Below are 19,991 nucleotides of genomic sequence, written 5' to 3'. Positions count from 1 at the left end.
CACTGATGCTGTGACACACCCGCTACGTTGGCCATTGGGAACATGTTAACACAAGGATACACTACAGCATGTGGGTTTACAGGGCACAGATAAACCAATGTACTTACCAATGCTCTTGCGGTCTCGTGTGATGCCTTTAGCCCACTCATGGCTGAAGAGGGTCTGCGCTACCTCATCCCAAGCGACCTCCTTGCCCGTGCGGTCGCGGTAGGCCTCATCCCGCGTGTCCCACAACTGTGGCCTCTCCTGGACCAGGCAGATCATCTTCTCGACATCACAAGCACGAGGCATTCCAGCAGTTGTCGGTTTCAAGATCAAGCATGTGCCCAACAAGTGAAAATCCACTTCCTGGTTGGTGCTTGTTTGGACCAGTTTTCTCAACTCATTTACATAGACTTAACAAGTCTTGCGTGAAAAACGCAGTCCGCACGGAAGTGCTTCCGTGTGGCATGCGTGGTTTTCACGCACTCATTGACTTCAATGGGTGCGTGATGCGTGAAAAACGCCCAAAGAACGGACATGTCGTGACTTTTTCGCAACGGACTCACGCAGCGTAAAAATCACGCACATGTCTGCACGGCCCCATAGACTAATATAGGTCCGTGCGACGCGAGTGACAATCACGTGCGTTGCACGGACGTATATCCCGTTCGTCTGAATAAGTCCTTATGGAGGTCTTGGTTATGGCGACGAGTCCCTCCATTGCAGTCCGGTCCGGCCTCCCTGGATGATGCTGCAGCCCATGTGACTGCTGCAGCCTGTGATTGGCTGCAGCGGTCACATAGGACAAAACGTCATCCTAGGAGGCAGAACTGCAGGAAGGAGGAGGGTGTTCTGGGTAAGTAGGATTTCTTTTTTTTTTCCGTAGCTGCAAATCTTGCGGCGTAATCACTGCGAATACGTCACAACACTGGACTTCTGTTGCGGGTTTTGCATCCCCATTGAGTTCAATGGGGAAAACCTGCAACGGAAAAAAATCAACAGAACGAAGCATAAACTGACATGCTGTGGAATTTAATTCCGTACCGCAGGTCAATTTATTAACGTTTACACTGTGGTTTTTTTCCGCATCGTGGGCATGAGATTTTGTGACTCTCATACTGCAGCATTTACAGTAGCAGAAAAGTGTATCTCCGCACAAAATTCTATAGCGGAAATTGTGCAATGTTGAGGCTCTGGGGGAACCCAGCTTATGGCCCAGTTTACACAGAAATTTTATGCGGAGTTTGACGCGGAAACCACGTCGGAATCAGCGCCAAAAAACAGCCGAAACCACCCCCATTGATTTTTAATGGGATGTGGAGCCTTTTAGCCGCTCGCGGTAATAAAAAGGGCATGCTCTTTCTTGCTGCAGTTATGCCTCTTACCTCCCATTAAAACAATGGGAGGCAGAGAGCTTTTCACAGCATTTTTTACCGTGGCACTCAACGGTCACCGGCGCCAAGAAATTGCAGGCAAGTCAAAATCTTTTTGAGGCACATTTTTCTGCCTGGAAAAAAACTCTGTGTGAACAGGGCCTAAGCGTATCCAACCCAGAACCTGAAGGGAATTGCGGCTAAAATGCTGTACTGAATTGTGTTGTATTTGGTGCAGATTTTTGGCTGGAATGGCTATCTGATATATTTTTTTTAACGCGGATTAACCGCTTTTCCGCAGCCTGTAGATGAAATTTGCTAGGCATGTTCACATGGCGGATTTATCACGTAGAAAAATCCAAAATGTAAATTGGCTGAGAAACTGCAGCAGAAATTCCAGGTTGGCCCAAATCGACTACGTGTTTGTGCATTTTTTACTATCAATCTTAGATTCTAATAAAACAAAATACCTGAACACGTATCATCAGGACGTCTGAACACCACAGTTATCTGGGGCGGAAACATATCAGCAGGTAGAAGCCTATCCAGGAAAACTCATGATCATTGGTGTTTTTTTCCACCTAAACTTTAAAAACATAATTCATGGGAGAGTATATGTATATAATGGGGGGGGGGGGGGGGGTGTCACTGGCAGGACAGAGGGCAACAAAATAAATATACATATAATAAAAACTTACAAAATAAATAACTTCATAAATAAATAAAAATTCATCACATAACAGGAAAATAAATAAATAAATCAATAAATAAACCAGCCAGGACAAATGAACGCATAAAAATAAACGAGCCCCAGGACAGATAGAAAAACAAGAATCATCCACAGGACGCTGCGTTCGAAACAAACGTGAGAGAAGCCATGAAATAGAAGACAAGTAACAGCACTCCTACCTCTTATAACAGTCGTCTCCAACAGGTGCCTCTCCAGCTGTTGAGAAACTACAACTCCCAGCATCCCCGGCAGCCACAGGTAGCCGACCAATGCCATACTGCCACAAAGGATCACGGTCGTTCACCGCTCGCCGTCAGCCAGTCACAGCCCTGAGTTGAGGACACGCCCCGGGGCGGGGTTTCCAGGTTGTAGTGTAGCAAGCTCTAGTTGCGTAGCAACATGTAATCCAAGCTCCTGCGCTGTAGTCCGGCCTGAGCCTCCACGGAAACTACACGGAGATCTCCGGCAGCCGCGGTGAGTTGTGAGATTGGAAGTGTAATAAGCGGGACCCCTGGTTTGCCCTGCTGGTCCATGATGCCAGGGTGCCCGCAAGTCTTTACTGTGTAGTCTAGTCTGTTTACCTGCTTAATGAGAGAGCACGGTGATAAAAACATTACAGGGAACATTTATATCAAATCTCAGAAATGTATCATTTACATTCAATGAAAATGATGCAAAGTTTATTCAATGTATAACAGATTCACAGAAATGGCGCATTGAGGTGTGACAAATGTGCCATATATTGGACTGCAACTGCTAAAATCCGAAACGCACCATACACGGACTATGTCTGTTATTCCTTGGTCTGAACTGTGGTTGGACAACCGTTTCTTGTCTTTATAAATGTGGCGCTTCACCAAACTGAAAACTCGTTCATGTGGAAAACCTGTCAGAATTGGCGGCCAGTGACTATAAATTTGGCACATGCACGAAGTGCCCTCCTGTGCTAGGCCATATGATCTAGAAAAAGAAATAGATAATTATATTGAGATGAATATCAAACCTGCAAACATTTCAATAGTGAGGTCGCAAAAACCCAGCCTTCACATCCCGCTTTACCTACGTGTAGCGTGTGCATTGGGTTCCATTAGCCAGGCAGAGGAAAAAAGACGGTACTTTTGGCCTCCGTCGGCTGGCATATGTCAGTTTACTTTTTTTTTTTTTTTGAGGATGAGATAGCGCAGTAGACTAGTCTATCCTGCAGGATCCCACAAAAAAGGATACACCACGATATAAGTGTTTTTTTTTTTTTTTTTTTTAAATAGGATACTATGGGTGATGGATGCCACTGTATGGCAAGCATGTGTCGCTGTGTGCCTGGAATGTGTCGCTGTGTGCCTGGAATGTGTCGCTGTGTGCCTGGAATGTGTCGCTGTGTGCCTGGAATGTGTCGTTGTGTGCCTGGAATGTGTCGCTGTGTGCCTGGAATGTGTCGCTCTGTGCCTGGAATGTGTCGCTCTGTGCCTGGAATGTGTCGCTGTGTGCCTGGAATGTGCCGCTGTGTGCCTGGAATGTGCCGCTGTGTGCCTGGAATGTGCCGCTGTGTGCCTGGAATGTGCCGCTGTGTGCCTGGAATGTGCCGCTGTGTGCCTGGAATGTGCCGCAGTGTGCCTGGATTGTGTCGCAGTGTGCCTGGAATGTGTCGCTGTGTGCCTGGAATGTGTCGCTGTGTGCCTGGAATGTGTCGCTGTGTGCCTGGAATGTGTCGCTGTGTGCCGCAGTGTGCCTGGAATGTGTCGCTGTGTGCCTGGAATGTGTCGCTGTGTGCCTGGAATGTGTCGCTGTGTGCCTGGAATGTGTCGCAGTGTGCCTGGAATGTGTCGCAGTGTGCCTGGAATGTGTCGCAGTGTGCCTGGAATGTGTCGTTGTGTGCCTGGAATGTGTCGTTGTGTGCCTGGAATGTGTCGCTGTGTGCCTGGAATGTGTCGCTGTGTGCCGCAGTGTGCCTGGAATGTGTCGCAGTGTGCCTGGAATGTGTCGCAGTGTGCCTGGAATGTGTCGCAGTGTGCCTGGAATGTGTCGCAGTGTGCCTGGAATGTGTGGCTGTGTGCCTGGAATGTGTCGCTGTGTGCCTGGAATGTGTTGCTATGTGCCGCAGTGTGCCTGGAATGTGTTGCTGTGTGCCGCAGTGTGCCTGGAATGTGTCGCTGTGTGCCTGGAATGTGTCGCTGTGTGCCTGGAATGTGTCGCTGTGTGCCTGGAATGTGTTGCTATGTGCCGCAGTGTGCCTGGAATGTGTTGCTGTGTGCCGCAGTGTGCCTGGAATGTGTTGCTGTGTGCCTGGAATGTGTTGCTGTGTGCCTGGAATGTGTTGCTGTGTGCCTGGAATGTGTTGCTGTGTGCCGCAGTGTGCTTGGAATGTGTTGCAGTGTGCCTGGAATGTGTTGCAGTGTGCCTGGAATGTGTTGCTGTGTGCCTGGAATGTGTTGCTATGTGCCGCAGTGTGCCTGGAATGTGTTGCTGTGTGCCTGGAATGTGTTGCTGTGTGCCTGGAATGTGTTGCTGTGTGCCGCTGTGTGCCTGGAATGTGTTGCTGTGTGCCTGGAATGTGTTGCTGTGTGCCGCAGTGTGCCTGGAATGTGTTGCTGTGTGCCGCAGTGTGCCTGGAATGGGTTGCTGTGTGCCTGGAATGTGTTGCTGTGTGCCTAGAATGTGTTGCTGTGTGCCTGGAATGGGTTGCTGTGTGCCTGGAATGTGTTGCTGTGTGCCACAGTGTGCCTGGAATGTGTTGCTATGTGCCTGGAATGTGTTGCTGTGTGCCTGGAATGTGTTGCTATGTGCCGCAGTGTGCCTGGAATGTGTTGCTGTGTGCCTGGAATGTGTAGCTGGTTTATGCTTCAGAATGTGTTTCTGTGAGCCTCGGGTGTGCCACAGCGTGGCTTTCTTCTTTCGTGTGCAGGTGAAGAGGTATCTCTGGGAGTTGGTAAAGTTTATGATAGGGGCAGGTAGAGGATGGGTTAAACTAGTGGGCACTAACGAGTGGAGTATGGAGGGCTGCACACCGTGTCCTCTTCCCATCTGAAATAGTTGGATGGGCCTCGTGGTATAAGGCCCCATGCACACGGCCATGCCCGTAATCAGGGCCCGTGATTGCGGGCACGGCCGGCCACGGATTCCCACCCGCATTTTCGGCCCGTGCTCCCATACAAAGCATGGGAGCACGGCCCATAAAAAGCAAAAGAATGGACATGTCCTATCATTTGCGGTACACTTCTAAGGCCCGAACACCTTCCCGTAAATAAACAGGAAAGTGTCTGTGGTCAATAGAAGTGAATAGGTCCGTAATTGCGGACCATTTCTAAGGTCGTGTGCATGGGGCCTATAATATATTTGCAACTGCTCTGAATATCACAACTATTTTTACTGTGTTTTTTTTTTTTACAAGACTTTAATTTTCTAGTTTAGTTTGTTTAATTCCATGTTAAATTTTTATTGTAAGCAGACAAATCACTAAAAAAAGTGAGAAAAACCCCACTTTTTTGTAATTTTTAATATATATTTTTTTCTATATTATATGTGTATGTGTATGTGTGTGTGTATATATATATATATATATATATGTGTGTGTGTGTGTGTACACTGTACAGCTCTGTAAGCGTCCCCTTAGTGACGGCCGTGAAAAGGTGTATTGGTGGTCACTAAGGGGTTAAAGCTGCGTCCGTTTGCCATGAAAAGAATTTAAAAAGAAGGGGCCCAAGAAAAACTTTTGCACCAGGGTCCATGAGCCATTAGCCACACCCCTGGCAATATCTATACAGATCACCTCGACTCAGGTGGCACTCTTTCCTGACTGCAGGGGGTGGAAAAATATTAAAAGGATGCCACCCCCTGCATATTTTAACAAATCGCGATTTTGCTGTCAATTTTCTGCGATTTGCACAGAACAGCCTTGTTTCTAACGCGGCTCTACATAAATCATAACTGCCTCTGGAAGGGGTGCAGGAACTTCTGTCACCTCATGGTCACGGGATCAAGATTCTGCAGTCAAGCACCGCAGAGGAGGACTAGTGAGTCACATCGCTTGACAGAGAACTGAAGGAACATTGGGGAAGGGGGGATACAGAGAAACAGATGAGTAAGAAGAAAGAGATAAGGGGGATAAGGAACATCAGACGGGAAGGGTGGGGCATGGTGGTACATGCAGGGTACAATAAGTAGAAGCAGAAGGCAAATGGAGAATGAACAGGGAGAAAGTTGGCTTAGACAAACCGGGATATAATAAAATATATGCATGGGGCAGTGAGGGGTGCTGTTAGATAATATTGATGAAGGGTTCTACTTCATCTCCAAAGCTGTTAAACATTCATTTGTCAAAGTTGCTATAGGATGTAATGGTGCATCCAGTGGATGGCAGAGGAGCTGTACCTGCACCATCAGCAGAGGGTGCTGGCTGTAATATATAGCTGACATTCCTCTGCAGGGCATCAGAGAGTACTCCAATCCTGGTCATTTAACTCTTTAGATGTCGCATTGCATTGTGACCCCATCAGTGCCCCAAATGCATTGCTAAGTTCCTTAGTGGAATAAAAAAAAAAAAAAAAAGTAACGTTTATTAAAGTTTGTTAAAATAAAAAAATAAAAAGTGTATTGTAATTGGTTCTGGTGCTGTATATATGTAATGAGCTTTGTTCTGGTGCTGTATATATGTAATGAGCTTTGTTCTGGTGCCGTATATATGTAATGAGCTTTGTTCTGGTGCTGAATTTATGTACTGAGCTTGGTCCTGGTGCTGTGTTTATGTACTGGGCTTGGTTCTGATTCCTTATTTATATAGTAAATTTGGTTCTGATAGAGTATTTATGTACTGTTCTTAATTTTGATACTGTATTTACAGCGTTTTGTGATAGTATTCACCCCGATTGGTGTTTTTCTTATTTTGTTACATTACAACCTGTAATTAAAATGGATTTTAAAGTTGATTTTATGTAATGGACCTGACAAAATAGTCAAAATAGTTAATGTGGAAAAAAAAACCTCCTTAAAAAAATAAACAAAACTGAAAATTTGTTATGATAATTATATGTAGCGTTTTTTCTTTTATTTTAGTTTTTTCATAATAAATCACTTTGTAAGGGGGAATTTTTTTTAAATGTTTTTACTTGGAATTTTTCCTTTTTTTTTTTAACAACTTTATTAATACATTTTTTACTTTTTTCACTATGCGATCGTTTTGGTATTGCAGTGTATTATGCCTGTCCGTGTTAAACTGAAAGACATTCTTTTAGGCTCTGCTTCCATGAAACACATCGGCTTCATGCATTTGCAACACGTTGGTTCCGATGGGGTGAATGAAAAAGACCCCTCCCTCCTGAAACCATTTAAATGCCCTGGTCGCTATAGATTACGGCATCTAAGGGGTTAAATTCTGGGACCAGAGGCAACTCTCATCTTGGCCGTGATAGCAGGACCTGGGCTGTCTTCAGACTGCACCGCACCTGCTTTAGCCAGTGCGGGAACCCCTTACAGAGCTTATGACGCAGCACCGTGAAAAGGCGGCACTGTGGCATAAGGATCCTTAATGGCTGCTGTAAAAAGGCATATGGGCAATGTTCCCTCTAAGTCTTGGCAGCTCCTGAGCAGGGCAGTTAGGGTGCAGGGCAAGTCTCCATCAATGGTGGGCGATCTGATGACCAAAGATAATACCCCCAGTAAGCGCTAATATAGCGACTAAATAAGAGAATAAGAAAACTTATTTTAAATTAGTCTTTAATGACTTTTTTAAATACTATAATATTACAAGTCTAGCAGTTAAATAGACCGTTATAAGCACCAATTATAGGCATCAATGAAAGAATCCCTCATTACACCACTGTCCTTATAGATAGCGGCGCACAGCCCTAAGTATAGATAGCGTCACACACAAACCCCTGTAGATAGCGCCCCACAGACCCCCTTTAGATAGCGCCACACACATTCCCCCTGTAGATAGGGCCACACAGACCTCCCCTGTAGATAGGGCCACACCGACCTCCCCTGTAGATAGGGCCACACCGACCTCCCCTGTAGATAGCGCCACACAGACCCCCCTGTAGATAGCGCCACACAGACCCCCCTGTAGATAGCGCCACACACAGCCCCTTTGTTTATATAGTGCCACACAGCCCCCTTGTTTATATAGTGCCACACAACTCCCTTGTGTGTGTATGTGTATATATATATATATATATATATGTATATATATATATATATATTAGTGCCGCACAGCCCCCTTGTATATAGTGCCACACAACTCCCTTGTGTGTGTGTGTGTGTGTATATATATATATATAGTGCCGCACAGCCCCCTTGTATATAGTGCCACACAGCAATCCCCCCTGTATATAGTGCTACACTGCAATTCCCCCATGTATATAGCGCTACAAAGCCCTCTTCTCCCACAGCGCCTTAAAAAAAAAGATTTGTACTTACCTTGCCCTGTTCCCGCGACAGACAGAGTGCTACACTGGCTCACCGGCAGGGCGCATGCGCAGACCGGTGTGATGTGACGTCATCACGCCGGGCTGCGCGACTCCCAGCGCCTTATAGGCTGCAGGCTTAACGTCGCCTGCAGCCTATACAGGGGCGTAGCTAAAGGCTCATGGGCACTGATGCAAAGGTTCTTCTTGGGCTCCCCCCCCCCCCCAACTTTTCATGGTCGATGGCCCGCAGCTTTCAGCTGCATCGCTGGGTCTTCTAAGTGATCCAACAATGCAGCACTAGCAGCCAGGGGTGTCACTAAGGACTTAAAACATCAGGGGGAATAGCCCCAATACATATACCCCCCCCCCAAAAAAAATGTGTGCGTGTATGTATATGTTTGTTTATATATATATATATATATATATATATATATATATAATGTGAAACAGCATATCTATATCAATATGACCCTATAGCTATGGATAGAATTAGATACAGCGGCTCAGCAGACCGTATCACATATTATAGGATTAGATACAGTGGCTCAGCAGACCGTATCACACATTATAGGATTAGATATAGGGCCCAGCTCGCTGATATTGCGGCTCCAGCGCTGGACCCAGGAAAGTTAAGTATAAGAATTGTTTTCCTATTTTATGTGTTTGTTTTTTTACAAGTTCGGTTGTTGGACTACTTCAGATTCAAGGACTACTTCGTTAACTGCATTTTTTTTTATTCTCAATAAAATGGATAAGGGGGATTATGTGTGGGATTTTTATTTCAATAAAATATTTTATCGATGTCTTTGTATTTTTTTAAACTTTATTACTACCACCTTAGTAAATACTGCTGGCTGATTGACAACGTCCATTACTAAGGCCGGTCTTAATGTTAGACATGAAGAGGCTAACACTGACCCCCATTATTACCCTGGTACCCACCGCCACTAGGGGTACCGGGAAGAGCTGGGTACGATCCAGTATCTGACCATCTGTAGTGACGGAGGGGCACTGGGGAGGCCGCAGGCAGGTATTATTAGGATAGGTCCCCCCCATTTTTCATAACCAGCCAGATACAACGCAGCAGCAGCAGCCTAGCATTACCAGGGCGGTAAGGGCCACTGTTTTTGGCCTTTCCCAGCTTGATAATACCAGTCTGCGGCCATCCCATTTCCCGACCATCACTACAGATCGTCGGGTACTGGATCGTACTCGGCTCTTCCTGGCACCCCTTTTGGCGAGGGGTACCAGGGTAATAATGGGGGTTAGTGTTAGGCTTTTCACCTGCTAACGTTAAGCCCCGCCTTAGTAATGGATGCTGTCAATCAGTCACCGGCCATTAGTAAGGTGGTAGCGATAAAGTTTAAAAAAAATTACAAAGAAAAAATTGATTATTGAAATTTAAAAAAAAAACACACGACTCTCATTAACCATATTGAGAATAAAAAAATCCGTCATCGAAGTAGTCCTCGAATCCGACGTAGTCCAACGATCACACTTGTAAAAAAAAAACACAATAAACCCATTAGTAAGGGCCTGTTCACATCACCGCTGCCCTTCCGTTGAGGGGTTCCATCTGGTTAACCCCTAAACAGAAAGGCAAGCTGAAACCTATGCTTCCATTTTCCTCACCATTGATCTCAATTGTGACGGAAACGTTGCTAAAGGTTTCCATCTGTCACCGCTGTGGCAGGGTTCCTTTGTTCTGCATTGTTGACTGCGCTATTGATTCCGCCAAAACAACGGAACCCATTCACAGTGGTGACAAACGGAAACCATTAGCAAAGTTTCCGTAAACATTTAGATCAATGATGATGCAAACGGAAACTAAGGTTTACGTTTGCCTTTCCGTTGAGGGGTTACTCCAACAGGACCCCTCAACGGAAGGGCAGCAGTGATGTGAACAGGGCCTTAGATACAGGGTCCATGTGCATGTGTGATACTGCTTGTTGGACCCTGTATCTAAGCCGAAGGTAGGCTTAGGTACCGTGTCCAGCAGACCGTAATCTTGAACAGTATAAGATTACTGTCTGCTGGGGCCCTGTGTCTAAGCCTAACACACGTTAAAGTGGTTGTCCAGTCCCTAAACATTGATGGGTTGGGGGTCCGACTCCCGGGACCCCGGCCAATCAGCTGTTTTGAAGGGGGTGCAGAGCTTCATTTCCCTCACTCACGCCCGTGTCATCGATTCAGTGTGAGAAAGTGACCGGAATGAAGGGGAAGTAACGCTCGTACAAGCTCTGCACCACCTTCAAAACAGCTGATTGGCAGGGGTCCCGGGATTCAGACCCTGACCCATCAGCTTCAGCAAGACAGTGGTATTAAACGTACCCAACTTTTCGCCCGCAGCTGAGGTCCTCAATCCATCGAGTGTCGGGATGTTGTGCGCAGCGCATAGCGTCGTGACCTCATGCGCTGCGACGTCAGAACCCCCGCTGCGCTCCAGAAAGAGGGAGGGTAAGTACTTTCAGTTACTAAAATAACAGGGGCCCGTGTAGTTTATTACATAGGGCCCAGTTACTATAGTAACTTTTCATTGATGTGGTGCTGGTGCTAGCGATGCCACTGCATCTGCCCACCGCCCGTGAAGGTGCGTGCGCTTTAAACTTTATTGTTTGTAGAAGAGAAGGGGGATGGATCCAGCGCTATGGTGGTTAAAAAGAAACTTTTTCTAAGTTTTAATTATCTTCGTTAAAAATAGGATCAGTAGCATGATAATGATGATGTCCTGAAATGCTGAGAGAGTGGAATGAAGGTAGATAGCCTAAGCGTTTCGAACGCTGCCTGCGTTCTTATTCATGGCTTGAGTTTAAACTTTACTGAGCGGGCAGACTGTGGAAGGTGCATATGGGCAGTCATTAACTTCTTAATGCACCATGACGTAACTGCATGCCATGGAGCAGGGGCTAAAGTATGGATCGGGCTCATGCGCTGTGCCCGCTCCATATTTTGCGGATGTCAGTTGTGTATTACAGCTGAAACCTCGCTCCAATGGCCAGAAACAGCGCGACCGTGTAAACACTCAAAGTGTAGCTAAACGTTTGACAAACTTCTGACATCTCATAGTGACCTGTCAGAAGTTTGGATTGATGGGGGTCCACACACTGATACCCCCACCAATCGCTAGAACGAAGCCGCTGAAGTGCTCGTGTGAGCGCTCAGCCGCTTCGTGTCTGTTCAGCGGTTTCCAGAAATAAATGTATTGGTGTATGGACTCATTAAAAAGTCTATGAGCCCGTACTCCGATAGATTGGCTTTCCGGAAAAAGTGAACAGACACGAAGCGGCTGAGCGCTCACGCGCAATTGGTGGGGGTCTCAGTGCTCGGAGCCCCACCAATCAAAACTTCTGATATGTCACTATCAAAACTTCTGATATGTCATAGCGACCGTGGCATCCAAGCCATTAGAAAGAGGGGGGCGGCCATCTCCGACAGCCCATTGGTCCCCGCGACGCGCCGATGGTTGTCATGGCAGCCCGGGGGCCTAATTAAGGCCCCCAGGTCTGAGGCAGGGCTTAACAGGAGCCTATAAAAATTACAATATACCGCAATACATTAGTATTGTACCAGCGATCTGTAAAAAAAAATGTTAAATGAAGTTTTTAGTAGTAAAAAAAAAAAATTACCCGTTTCCCATTTTTCCTCTAATGTAATATAATAAACATAATTGGTATAATTGCGTCTGTAAAAGTCTGAACCATTACAATATATATATATATATATAAGAAATGAAAACGCCAGAATCGCTGTTTTTTTGGTCACCTTAGCGCTAAAAATGTTCCAATAAGTGATCAAAAAGTCATACAGTGAAGGAAATAAGTATTTGATCCCTTGCTGATTTTGTAAGTTTGCCCACTGTCAAAGACATGAGCAGTCTAGAATTTTTAGTCTAGGTTAATTTTACCAGTGAGAGATAGATTATATTTAAAAAAAAACAGAAAATCAGTCAAAATTATATATATTTATTTGCATTGTGCACAGAGAAATAAGTATTTGATCCCCTACCAACCATTAAGAGTTCAGCCTCCTCCAGACCAGTTACACGCTCCAAATCAACTTGGTGCCTGCATTAAAGACAGCTGTCTTAAATGGTCACCTGTAAACCATTGGTAACACATTACGCCGTAATGGATTAAAATCCTGCAGTGCCCGCAAGGTCCCCCTGCTCAAGAAGGCACATGTACAGGCCCGTCTGAAGTTTGCAAATGAACATCTGGTTGATTCTGAGAGTGATTGGGAGAAGGTGCTGTGGTCAGATGAGACTAAAATTGAGCTCTTTGGCTTTAACTCAACTCGCCGTGTTTGGAGGAAGAGAAATGCTGCCTATGACCCAAAGAACACCGTCCCCACTGTCAAGCATGGAGGTGGAAACATTATGTTTTGGGGGTGTTTCTCTGCTAAGGGCACAGGACTACTTCACCGCATCAATGGGAGAATGGATGGAGCCATGTACCGTCAAATCCTGAGTGACAACCTCCTTCCCTCCACCAGGACATTAAAAATGGCTCGTGGCTGGGTCTTCCAGCACGACAATGACCCGAAACATACAGCCAAGGCAACAAAGAAGTGGCTCAAAAAGAAGCACATTAAGGTCATGGAGTGGCCTAGCCAGTCTCCAGACCTTAATCCCATCGAAAACTTATGGAGGGAGCTGAAGATCCGAGTTGCCAAGCGACAGCCTCGAAATCTTAATGATTTACAGATGATCTGCAAAGAGGAGTTGGCCAAAATTCCATCTAACATGTGTGCAAACCTCATCATCAACTACAAAAAACGCCTGACTGCTGTGCTTGCCAACAAGGGTTTTGCCACCAAGTATTAAGTCTTGTTTGCCAAAGGGATCAAATACTTATTTCTCTGTGCACAATGCAAATAAATATATATAATTTTGACAATGTGATTTTCAGTTTTTTTTTTTAAAATATAATCTTTCTCTCACTGGTAAAATTAACCTAGCCTAAAAATTCTAGACTGTTCATGTCTTTGACAGTGGGCAAACTTACAAAATCAGCAAGGGATCAAATACTTATTTCCTTCACTGTATGTACATCCCAAAAAATGGTATCAATAAAAACTACAGCTCGTCCTGAAGAAAATAAGCCCTCATACCGCTCAATCGACTAAAAAAATAATAACGTAAAAGCTTTCAGAATGATGACACAAAGCTATTTTTTTTTTTAACAAATAGTTTTTTCTTTGTAAAAGTAGTAAAAGATAAAAAGAACTATATAAATTTGGTATCGTAATCGCATTGACCAGCAGAATAAAGTTAAGTGGACGTTTTTCCGCACGGGGAAAGCCGTAAAAACGAAACCCAAAATACTCTGGAGGAATGCCAGTTTTTTCCAATTCTACCCCACAAAGAATTTTTGTTTTGTTTCCCAGTACATTACATGGTACTTTAAAATGTGCTAATAAAAAGTACAATACCTTCTGCAAAAAATAAACCTACACACAACTCTATTAACGTAAAAATAAAAAGTTATGGCTTTCGGAAGGCGGGGATAACTAGATAACGAAAATGAAAAATAACTTGGACGAAGGGGGTTAAGGGTTTAATAAGGTAATTCCCCCTGTGTATAATCAAAGTGTCACATAATATCAGTATAAGACTTGGTTTACACGAGCGTGTGCATTTTTCGCACGCAAAAAACGCGACGTTTTGTGTGCGCAAAAGGCACTTAAGAGCTCCGTGTGTCATCAGCGTATGATGCGCGGCTGCGAGATTTTCGCGCAGCCGCCATCATTATGACACTCCGTTTGGATGTTTGTAAACTGAAAAGCACGTGGTGCTTTTCTGTTTACATTCAGAGTTTGACAGCTGTTGCGTGAATCACGCTTTTCGCACGGAAGTGCTTCCATGTGACCTGCGTGATTTTCACGCACCCATTGACTTCAATGGGTGCGTGATTTTCACGCACCCATTGACTTCAATGGGTGCGTGATGCGCGAACAGCGCACAAATATAGGACATGTCGTGAGATTTTTTCAGCAGACCCACGCTGAGCAAAACTCACGGACTGTCTGCACTGCCCCCATAGACTTACATAGGTCCGTACGACACTCGTGAAAAGCACGCGCGTCGTAACGGACGTATATCACGCTCGTGTAAACGAGGCCTAACTGTTCTGAAAGACCCCTGTGTCTACAACACCAATAAGCAAGCAACATGAATACCAAGGGGCTCTACAAACAGGTCAGAGACAATATTGTGGGGAGTTTTCTAAAATCCTATACACTTGTATTATAAATAAAATCAATCACAAGATTCTTTTCTTTTAGAATGTAATAAAAAGGAATGTGTAATGACTGGCAGGTAAGTGGACCCACTGGGTCTCTCCGCCGTAATGGAGCAGCTGCTGATCAACAGTCAGTAATGATAATGTACCTGGTAGGTCAGAAGTGGGTATATGCCAGACAGTCAGGGGGAAGCAGGCCTGTGCAGGATAATGAAGTATGGAGTAGATTGGACTGGAGTAGTGCAGTCGTCTCGGACACTGGACTTGGCTAGGACACCGGACTCTGCTAGGACACCGGACTGGCGTAGTGTAGTCATCTTGGACACTGGACTTGACTAGGACACTGGACTGGAGTAGTGCAGTCGTCTCGGACACCGGGCTTGGCTAGGGTACAAGACACGGATGGTGAAGTCGCCTCGGACACTCTGCTTGCCACGAGGCACCGGACACAGATGGTGAAGTCCCCTCGGACACTCAATTTGGCACAGGCATAGGACACAGATGGTGAAGTCCCCTCGGACACTCAGTTTGGCACGGGCACCGGACACTGATGGTGAGGTCGTCTCGGACACTCGGTTTGGGCACTAGAATTAGACACACATACTGGATACAGGATACAACTAAGGAACCATTTGCAAGACAAACATAGGAAAGACACAACATTGATTGGTCAGCGTCATGCACTCCTCTGTACAACGCCCACTTGGTCGAAAGTAAAAGTACGCCCACTTGGGCATTAAGAAAGCTCATTAGCATAAACTTAAATCGCTCCTAACTTTGTGAAAAAAGATCGTTTTTTTTAAATAAAAAGCATTACTGTCACCTACATTACAGCGCCGATCTCCTTATATAGGAGACAGGGCACTTATAATGTGGTGACAGAGCCTCTTTAATAGGGAAGCTTATTGGGTTTTACAACTAGAAACCAAATTTCCCAAAAGTCTCAATTGGAGAGGAGACCTGCTTTACTTTTATTAACCATTTATAATGTACTTTACAGGTATAACTGTCTAGAATGGTATTTAGGCTAATTATAATGTGATTTATGTAGCGATTAGTCAAATATTATCCAAAATAGTTTGCTTGTTTTATTGCATTGCAAATGTGAATGAACTCTAACAAGAAAATTGTGCATCACTTAAACCTGTGTAGGGTCTAATATTTAGAGCAGCCGGGATTGGTTGATTATGCTTTTAAAACACATGCAGTAGTTTAGTGACGTATGCTATGAGTTTGGGTATGTTCACACGGGTAACAAAAAACGGCTGAAAATACGAAGCTGTTTTCAAGGGGAAACCGCTCCTGATTTTCAGATGTTTTTTAATTAACTAGCGTTTTTCACGTCCATTTTTGGAGCTGCTTTTTTATAGAGTCAATGAAAAACGGCTCCAAATTCTGCTCAAGACGTGACATGCACTTCTTTTTCACAGGGTTTTTTTTAACGCTGACGTTTTTCAAAACGACTGTGTAAAAAAATATCCCCGTCGGAACAGAACACCGTTTTTCCCAAACAATGGGCAGATGTTTGTAGGCGTTCTGCTTCCGATTCTTCATCCATTTATGACCCGAAAAATGGCCGAAAATAAGCTGTGTGAACATACCCTAAGAACTCTTTTGTTCGAAATGCGTAAGCGTCCACATGCCTAACCCGTGCTCTGACTCAAATTTTTAATCATGTTTGACGAATAAATGTATAGCTTTTTAAGGATGTGCTGGAAGATCCCCTATATTCCTTGTGTGTATATACACTTGTATTATACCGAATTCTTTGACATCTTTGGATGGCCTGTACCCCCACTCCCAACCGATGATGCAGGTGGGGACATCGTTTCAATGTTCGCCTCAGGCAGCAGAAAGGGTAGGTGTAGCGCTGTATCTATACAATGTGGTCGCTATCATACTTCTTGATAACTCAAGGTACGTTGGTAATGGGATTTTATGGTGATGGATGTGACAAAAGCCTGGAAGACACGTCACTGTGAACATGGTGGTACTACGAACCCGCTGGCGAGTTTGTGTGCCCCTGCATAACCTGCAAGTGGCTTTGCATGAGGCCTTAGGGTATGTTCACACACTGAATTTCTTCCACATTGTGAGAATGAGGGTTTCTAATACCTCATTCAATTGCATTGTGCTACACTTTCATTGCAGATATTTACCTGATTCTACACTCAAAATTCACACCTGATCTGAACATGGTTTTACAGTCTGTTGTACACATTTCTGTCAGCTGCATCATAATAAACTGCATTTAGATGACCTTGCAAAAACTGTACCCGTCACCAGTGCAGTTTCATTAATGTAAAAACATTTTAAGTATACAGGAACAGTAAAACCTACTAAAAAAAAAAATATATTAACTCGTCCGATTACTGCTGGGAATTAATGAAAATATAGCCTTCAAAATATGATACACATTTTCTCAGCCAAATTGTTCTGAGGAGAACTGTGCCGGCTTTCTTCCAGGAATAATGGTTCCTATTTATAAAAACTGTCACAGATTGTTTATTGGAGTAGATATGGAGTTGAAAATGGCACAAGGTCATGCACCATGTTTATAAATAGTTTTGCTGCCATTCTTTGCATGTTGTCGGTTATCTAATTTGTTGCAAATGCACTCCAATTTTATAAAATGGAATTTTCTACACCCAAAAAACGGTCAGTGCACCTCATGTACAAAATCTGCTATTTTCACTGACAGAAATTTTTATGAATGTTCCTCAATATGTCTACTTTCTTCTCACTGGTTGCCGTGAACTGTCGTACAATAAAGCCTCAAGTGGAAGGTGTGACACATACATAGTAACATGGTTTGTAAGGCTGAACAAAGATATAAGTCCATCCAGTTCATCCTATTATACCGTAATAGTGATCCAGGGGAAGGCAAAACCTCTGAGGCAAAAGCAAATTTTTCTCATCTTAGGCCTCATGCACACGACCGTAGCCATGTGCACGGCCGTGATTTTCGGGTGGGCCGGGGGCGGAATGTCACCCGCAAGCCTCCCACAAATCGCGGGCCGTGCACATGGCCGCGTCCATTATTTCCTATGAGCCTGGACCGCAGAACACGGCCGTAATAAGGCATGCCTGTTCTTTCTGCAGTCCTGGCTCCTGGGCCATGCACGGACCAAGGAAACTAAGGTCGTGTGCATGGCCCCATAGAAATGAATGGGGCCGCAATTCTCCCTTGGCTTTTCGGGGAAATTGCGGCCGCAAAAGCACGTTTGTGTGCATGGGGCCTTAGGGAAAAAATTCCTTCCCGACTACAGTATGGCAATCAGAATAAATCCCTGGATCAACGACCCATGTACAATAATCTAGTACCCATAACTTGTAATATCAGTACCCTCAAGAAAGACATCCAGGCTTCTTTTGAACTCTTTCTGTGAATTGACCATAACAACTTCCTCTGGCAGAGAGTTTCATAGTCTCACTTCTCTTACAGTAAAGAATCCCTTTCTATGTCAGTGTAGAGATCTTCTCTCCTCTAGATGTATAGTAACATAGTTACAAGGAAACCGAACTTATGTTTTAGGGAAATTCATTAAAATGGTATTCTTATTTGCTTGCATGGATAACATTTAGCAGATGACCGCAATGGGACATTTGCATTGATCTGTCCGCTTATATTGTCATAGAGCTAAGGGCACTACTTTGAGTTCCAACCTAGCAGGGTCATTTCTCAGAGATATGCTACGGGCTTCCAGTAAAAGAAGAAATATATTTTTATGATTAATGTAAATGTATTAAAATCACCCGTTCCACTCATTGTGACAATAGTTACTGTCCTGCAGAGGAAATTGCACAGCAAGAACTTCAGATGACACAGGTATAAGATGCTGAACAGAACTTTACTCCAACAGAGGCGCAATCGTCATGGTTACAATATTTGGTAAATACTTATCGGTTTCTGTGAGAACGGGACATCGTGTTGGCTAATGGTTCAGTCTCAAGTTAAACTTGTGATGCAAGGGATCTTTGTTCTCATATGAAGTGCTGAGCTAGCGATACAATATTCAGCCGAGCAATACAAAGTCTTTTTTGTGGATCAGTCACTTGGTAGCTTGCGTCCTACCTGGCAATCTCAACTGGCAGCTCTCGCCCTGCTCGGCTATCCAACAGCGGCTCTCCCCCTGCCCGGCTATCCAACAGCGGCTCTCGCCCTGCCCGGCTATCCAACAGCGGCTCTCGCCCTGCCCGGCTATCCAACAGCGGCTCTCGCCCTGCCCGGCTATCCAACAGCGGCTCTCGCCCTGCCCGGCTATCCAACAGCGGCTCTCGCCCTGCCCGGCTATCCAACAGCGGCTCTCGCCCTGCCCGGCTATCCAACAGCGGCTCTCGCCCTGCCCGGCTATCCAACAGCGACTCTCGCCCTGCCCGGCTATCCAACAACGTCTCTCGCCCTGCCCGGCTATCCAACAACGTCTCTCGCCCTGCCCGGCTATCCAACAGCGGCTCACGCCCCGCTCGATAAATCCACCTACTTTGTACTGACTTCTTTCTCCCTCTCCTGTTTATCCCATAGGCATCACTCTTTCTATCTCTCTCCTCCATCACTCACCAACTGCCACTGGCTCCAGAGCCCGCCTCCCTATAACTCCTCCCCCTTTCAGTCCACTCACACGACTAATGTTAAAAACAAGACACACACAGAGGGAACAGACAAGGGGAACAAATGAGGAACACACACACACACACACACACACACACACACACACACACACACACACACACCACATCACCACAGACAGAAGGCACACAAGGGGATGTTTATAATTGATGTACGGCATATCCCCCTTACACTTTCCGACTGCTTATCGAGTGCAGTCCTCTGACCAAGATTCAGCCCATGTATTCAAAAGTTTAAAGTATTGCTAAACGTTCGGCAAACTTCTGACATGTCCTAGTGACATGTCAGAAGTTTGGATTGCTGGGGGTCCGAGCACCGAGACCAACACCAATCTCTAGAACAAAGCAGCTGAAGTGCTCGTGTGAGCGCTCAGCTGCTTCGTGTCTGTTCGACTATTTCCGGAAATAAGTGTATCGGTTTACGGACTCAATAGAAAGTCTATGAGCCCGTACTCCGATACATGGGCTTTCCGAAAAAAGCCGAACAGAAACTAAGCAGCGGAACGCTCACACGAGTGCTTCGTTCTAGCGATTGGTGGGGGTCTCAGTGCTCGGACCCCCACCAATCCAAACTTCTGACATGTCACTAGGACATGTCAGAAGTTTGCCGAACGTTTAGCAATACTTTAATTATGGGCAG

General features: G+C 45.1%; 1 protein-coding gene across 1 annotated transcript in view; it reads left to right on the top strand.

The window, feature by feature from the left end:
• Positions 1-2,436: 2,436 nt before the first annotated feature.
• The window catches only part of ZBBX (zinc finger B-box domain containing), a 199,239-nt gene continuing 181,684 nt past the window's right edge, over positions 2,437-19,991 (top strand). The window contains exon 1 of the mRNA XM_075861573.1: positions 2,437-2,559. The gene's annotated coding sequence lies outside the window, so the exon portion shown is untranslated. The remainder of the gene's footprint in view (positions 2,560-19,991) is intronic.

The sequence above is a fragment of the Rhinoderma darwinii genome, chromosome 4, assembly GCF_050947455.1.
Source record: "Rhinoderma darwinii isolate aRhiDar2 chromosome 4, aRhiDar2.hap1, whole genome shotgun sequence".
Classification (NCBI taxonomy): Eukaryota; Metazoa; Chordata; class Amphibia; order Anura; family Rhinodermatidae; genus Rhinoderma; species Rhinoderma darwinii.
The sequence above is the reverse complement of the archived record's forward strand: the minus strand, read 5'-3'. Positions and strand labels throughout refer to the sequence as shown.